The sequence below is a fragment of the Myotis lucifugus genome, unplaced genomic scaffold (genome assembly GCF_000147115.1).
Source record: "Myotis lucifugus unplaced genomic scaffold, Myoluc2.0 scaffold_140, whole genome shotgun sequence".
In the NCBI taxonomy this organism is placed as follows: domain Eukaryota; kingdom Metazoa; phylum Chordata; class Mammalia; order Chiroptera; family Vespertilionidae; genus Myotis; species Myotis lucifugus.
In genome coordinates, this window is record NW_005871188.1 from 2,550,989 (window position 1) to 2,556,455 (window position 5,467).

Consider the following 5,467-nt stretch of genomic DNA (forward strand, 5'->3'; position numbering starts at 1 on the left):
CCAAAATAAGAATTTTTAGATTTTATCCTAGGTTTTAATGTGACTCATTAGAAGAATTTTAACATGTGTAATGATATGAACTAATTATACTAAAAGAAGGTATAATCTATGTCTTCTGTAGGACTCAACCACTCTATTTACCTTACAACTTACTTGCATCTGGCATTTCCCATTGCCTTTGTTTGCTTAATTTTTCTCCTTAGTATGTATTATCATCTGGCATACTAATACATTTATTTTTTATTTTTTTGTTTATTGTGTGCTGTTTCCACTAGAATGAAGTTCTGTAATAATTGGATTTTTGTCATTTTTGTATCTCTAGCTGATAGAAAAGTCCCTAGCACATAGTATACTGATTGATTTTAGGGAGAGAGAAAGAGATTGATTGATTTATTGTTCCATTTATTTATGCATCCATTGGTTGCTTCTTAGATATGCCCAGACTGGAGATGAAACCTGCAACCTTGGTGTATTGGGACACGCTCTAACAAACTGAGCTGCCTGGCCAGGGCCCCAGCACATAGTGTGCTTTCAATAAGTATTACTGAATCAAGCAATGGAATTTTGTGATGGGGAAGGATGGTTCAGTGGGCTTTCCTGTGCAACACCAGCCATTGTATAATCAGCTGGGTATGATGGATGCCAGCATCACCACCTCTATCAGACTGACCACCAGGGTTGACATATTTCAGTCAGATCAGATACTGATTCATCAGCAAGTTGAGCTTCTGGAAGTCTTAACAAGTTTTAGATCTAGTATTAAATATAAAAAGAAGGACAGCCTTAGACAAACTATTTACTTTGCAGTGGAGGATAGTGATTTCTGTACCTGAAACTGCTATGGGACTTTTAAGTCTTTTACTGTTAAGGATTCTTGATAACAGGAGCCAAGAGGTCATAACTCTGGAGATACCACGGAGGTATGCCAGCTGTAGTTGCCCCTGCTGCCCTCAAGAGATAGAAATCCTCACTCCTCCTGATACACCAGCAGGTTATGTTTCTCAGAATTGGTACCCATGCCAGCCAAAGTTTACAGTTCAAAATGAAGAGGAGAGAGGATGTACTAAAAATTATTGGTCCATGTTGTGGTGATATTGATTTTGAGATTAAATCTCTTGATGAAGAAAATGTGGTTGGCAAGATTCCCAAGCAATAGACTGGTTTTGTGATTTATAGATGCCAATAACGTTGGGATCCAGTTCCCTTTAGAACTTGATATGAAAATAAAAGCTGCGATGCTTGGCATGTGTTGCCCCATTTACTTCATTTTTTGTTTGTTTGTTTTGTTTTTTAAAGGACTGGAGGCAAAGAACAGAGAGCAGGAGTTTGGTAGTGAATTTACAAAAGTCTCTTTGGGAGAAAGAAATAAGAACCAAGGTGGGATATCTATAATAATAAAAGCATAATATGCTAATTAGACTGGACAGCTGAATGACCTTCTGGATGTCATTCCAGATGTCCTTCTGGACAAAGTTGCCATGGCAGGGGCCGAGGCAAAGGTAGTTAGGGGCAATCAGGAAGACAGGGTGGTCAGGAGTGATCAGGCAGGCAGGCAAGCAGTTAGGGGCAATCAGGCAGACAGGTGAGTGGTTAAGGGCAATCAGGCAGGCAGGCAGAGTTGTTAGGGGTGATCAGGCAGACAAGCGGCTAGGAGCCAGCAGTTCCGGATTTCGAGAGGGATGTCCAAATGCCAGTTTAGGCCCAATCCCATAGTCGGACATCCCCCGAGGGGTCCTGGATTGCTAGAAGGTGCAGGCTGGGCTGAGGGACCCCCAACTCCGTGCACGAATTTCATGCACCGGGCCTATATATATATATATATATATATATATATATATATATATATATAATGTTTTAGACAAAAGTAATGAGAAAGAAGATGGAGAGAAGATAAATTCAAGCTTCAGTTTGAAGGTATAATTGATGGTATTTGCTGCTGGGTTGAATTAGAGAAAAGTAGGAAATGCAAGGATTCAAGAATGGCTTCCTAGGTTTTTATTTAGCAACTGCATAAAATAATGTTATTTTCTGAAATGGGAAAGTGAAGAGGATAATCATGTTTTAGGGAAGAAGTTAGTGGGAACTAAGAATGTCATTCAATAGCCAAGTGGAAATATCAGTTATGTAATTGGCTATATCTTGTACTCAGAGAAGAGGTCTTTGGGAGATATAAATTTGGTAGTTATAAGCATAAAGCTAGCATATAAAGTTACAGGTGTTAATGAGATTACATAGAAGAAGCATATAGACTGAGAAAGGTAGAGGGCTCAGGACCAAGAAATGAGTCATTCATATATAGTGGCAAGGCCATTGAAGGAGATGGAGAGGATGCTTGGATATAGTGAGACCGGGCAGAGCTATATCATGAAAGGACAGCAAAACAGGTGAGTCAAGTAAGACATGAACAGCTTTGTTGAATGCACCTGAGAGGCAATAATACGAGGACACACAAATGTCCACTGGGTCTTGACAAGAGCAAGTGAATTGTAGTGCTTGGAATGAAAGCCACGTTAGAAAGGGTTGAAAGTGAATCATAAATGAGGAAGAAAACACCTTAGGTAAAGGGGATATATTAATCCAGAAAAGAAGCTGATAACCATGGATGTATATTCTTTAGCTGATAGTGGATAATGGTAAAGGTACTATGTGAGCATAAAACAATTGTTATGAAGAGATGATATTTTTATGTGTTCCAGTGATCAAGCATTGATTTCCAAGATTTTGTAATTTTAATGGTTCTGTTCTAATGTTAGAAGGGTGAATTGTTTCTACATGCAAAATAAACTGAAGTAATTATTTGAATCTCAGACACTATGATTTACTGTCACAATGGAGCTTCGCCTAGAATCATGGCTCCTCTTTGTACTTGCCACATGACTCTCAAGCCTGTGCTTTTTCATCTCCTGAGTGGAAACAACAATACTCACTACCTGTGGTTTTTGTGGACATGAAGTGAGATGATGTCTGTATGGATTGACTTATATTATTTGTGTCTGTACCAAAAGATAAAATGGACATTCGCTGAAATACCTCTGATGGTACCCAATTGGCCATCGTGCAGCTATTGTCTAAAAACAGTGCTAGATAATAAATGCCTTGAAGGAAGAAAGTATATTTTGACCACTTTTATATCCTCAGTGCCCAGCAGTGCACTTAGCTCTGAGCTGTCTGTCAAATTAAATTAAAAATAAAAAAAACATAAAGAAACTTCCAGCAAACTGTAGAGCAAGATGAAATTAGGTATGACTACATTTATTCTGTCTTTGTAGTTCTGCCCCTGAAACAATGGGATGTGGAATGGTTTCTCTAGAAAGAGTCTATTTGACACTTGAATTTAAAGAGCTGCTTAGGAACACCCATATATCTTTCATATCTGCCTGAAGCTATACCACTATGTTTTTGCTTCTAATTTCCCTGTTTCATTACTATTCATCTGTGATAAGACAGAACAATTTGTTGTAACTATACCTATAATCATCTTTTGATACCAGCATTTCAATTCAGTTCTGAAAGTTCGTTTAAAAAGGCTTTCAGGTTTCTTCCTACATGTTTTAGTGGTTTATCACATGTTTTTAAATGAGTCCACTGTGTTTATGATGATTCCTTAATGCCCAGTGAATGGCATTAAAACTATCCCAAAGCTCTAGGAAGCATGACCCCAAAAAGTGCTCTCCATTGCCCCACTTTTTGGAATTAGGTCTGAAAAATATCTTAAGATTTGGGGCCAGGTGTATGTTTCTGTGTGCTCATCTGTCTTATTTTGTTGTACCTGCTGTGTTCTTTTCATGGCTTAACCTGTTTAAAGTCTTGGGGTATTTTAAGAATACAAAGTGGAAATTTCAGCAGATATGCTCTCATCAGTCTACAGGGATAGGTCTGTACCTTTATCATGTCCCGAACAGGGAGATAAATGGACCTGTAGCAACAAATTAGACTTTAGAATTGATCAGTTTAGATTTGAGAGAAAGTATCTTAATTTTCATTTGAGTACAAATAATTGAAATTAATGAGATGAAATATTTAAATTCAGCACCTATCTTCTACCTACCGAAATGTTTCTGCATCTAATAAAATGAGGTTTACAAATGCAACATTCTCTAGGAACCAGAAAAAGCACATTTACTGCCGCTTAGAGAGTATTGACATATCTATAAAATTATTACAGAATTCAGTGAGGTTAAAATATGTATTAAAACATGAAAATATAAATCCTGGATCTATATCAAATCCTGATGTCAGGTCACTGGGGTTCATTAGGTTAGAATTGGTTTTCAGAGAATATTATATACATGGGATAGGGAGTGACTACCTTTTTATTTATCAGATTTATGAGGCTGTATAGTAATTGGCAATATACATTGTTTAATTTCCCTCCTAAGGATAGGTAAACCCTAAGTAAAAAATTCTGAATTAACTGCCCAATCTCCAAAAAACAACACAACCAACAAATTCCTCAAACTCCAGAAACATTTAATGGAGTACTAATTTGAGACAGAGAAAAAATAAAAACAATGGTAATAGTCAAAATAAGGGAAGAGTTAGGTGAACTATAATGTAGTCACTAAGAGAATGTATAATTAGATATTTGTAATAAACTAGGGGGGAAATCTTGTGTTGCAGTGTTATATATGAAAAACAGTCACAATTTTTATATATAGCAGAGCTCAACTAATATGTGCAAAAAATAGATCAGAGCCCTAACTGGTTTGGCTCAGTGGATAGAGCGTCGACCTGTGGACTGAAAGGTCCCAGGTTCGATTCCAGTCAAGGGCATGAACCTTGGTTGAAGGCACATCTCCAGTAGGAGGTGTGCAGGAGGCAGATGATCAATGTTTCTCATTTATGTTTCTAACTCTCTATCCCTCTCCCTTCCTCTCTGTAAAAAATCAATAAAATATATTAAAAAAATAGATTCGAAGAAAATTCACCAACATTTACCAGTGATTATGTCTGGTAATTTACATTTTTCTTTATAACTTTATATGCTTGATTTTTATACAATAGACATGTTACTTTTATCATCGAAAATAAGTGAGACAAAGCTGTGTATCAACAGTTCAGTTTAGTGCTGATGCTTATCCATGGGCCACTTGTGATATCCTCTTGATGTGGTGTCTTGCCGTCTAAAAGTCATTTCTTATGTTCTTTAAGCCCTTTGATCACATTCACTTTGAAAACAGCATGACCTTGCAAGCCCAGGGTTTGCAGCTTTCTCAGATGAATGATTTTCAGATGTGATATTTTTTAATCAGGTGAATTTTGTGTAATGCAATTTTCCCTTTGTACCTAGAAATATATTTGTGCTAAAGGTTTAACCACAAGCCAAGTATAAAGTAATTTGGTTGGTGGTCACTAAGCTATTGATAAATGTCTGACATTATTAAGTTAAATTTGCTTTTTAGTTTCATTCTGAAAATGGTCTGACTTTTGTTGGAAAAGTAAGCTTTATTTTTAGCTGAGATTAAGA

General features: G+C 36.8%; 1 pseudogene; it reads left to right on the plus strand.

The window, feature by feature from the left end:
• Nucleotides 1-639: 639 nt before the first annotated feature.
• LOC102417940 lies at nt 640-5,238 on the plus strand (annotated as a pseudogene).
• The last annotated feature ends 229 nt before the right edge of the window (nt 5,239-5,467 follow it).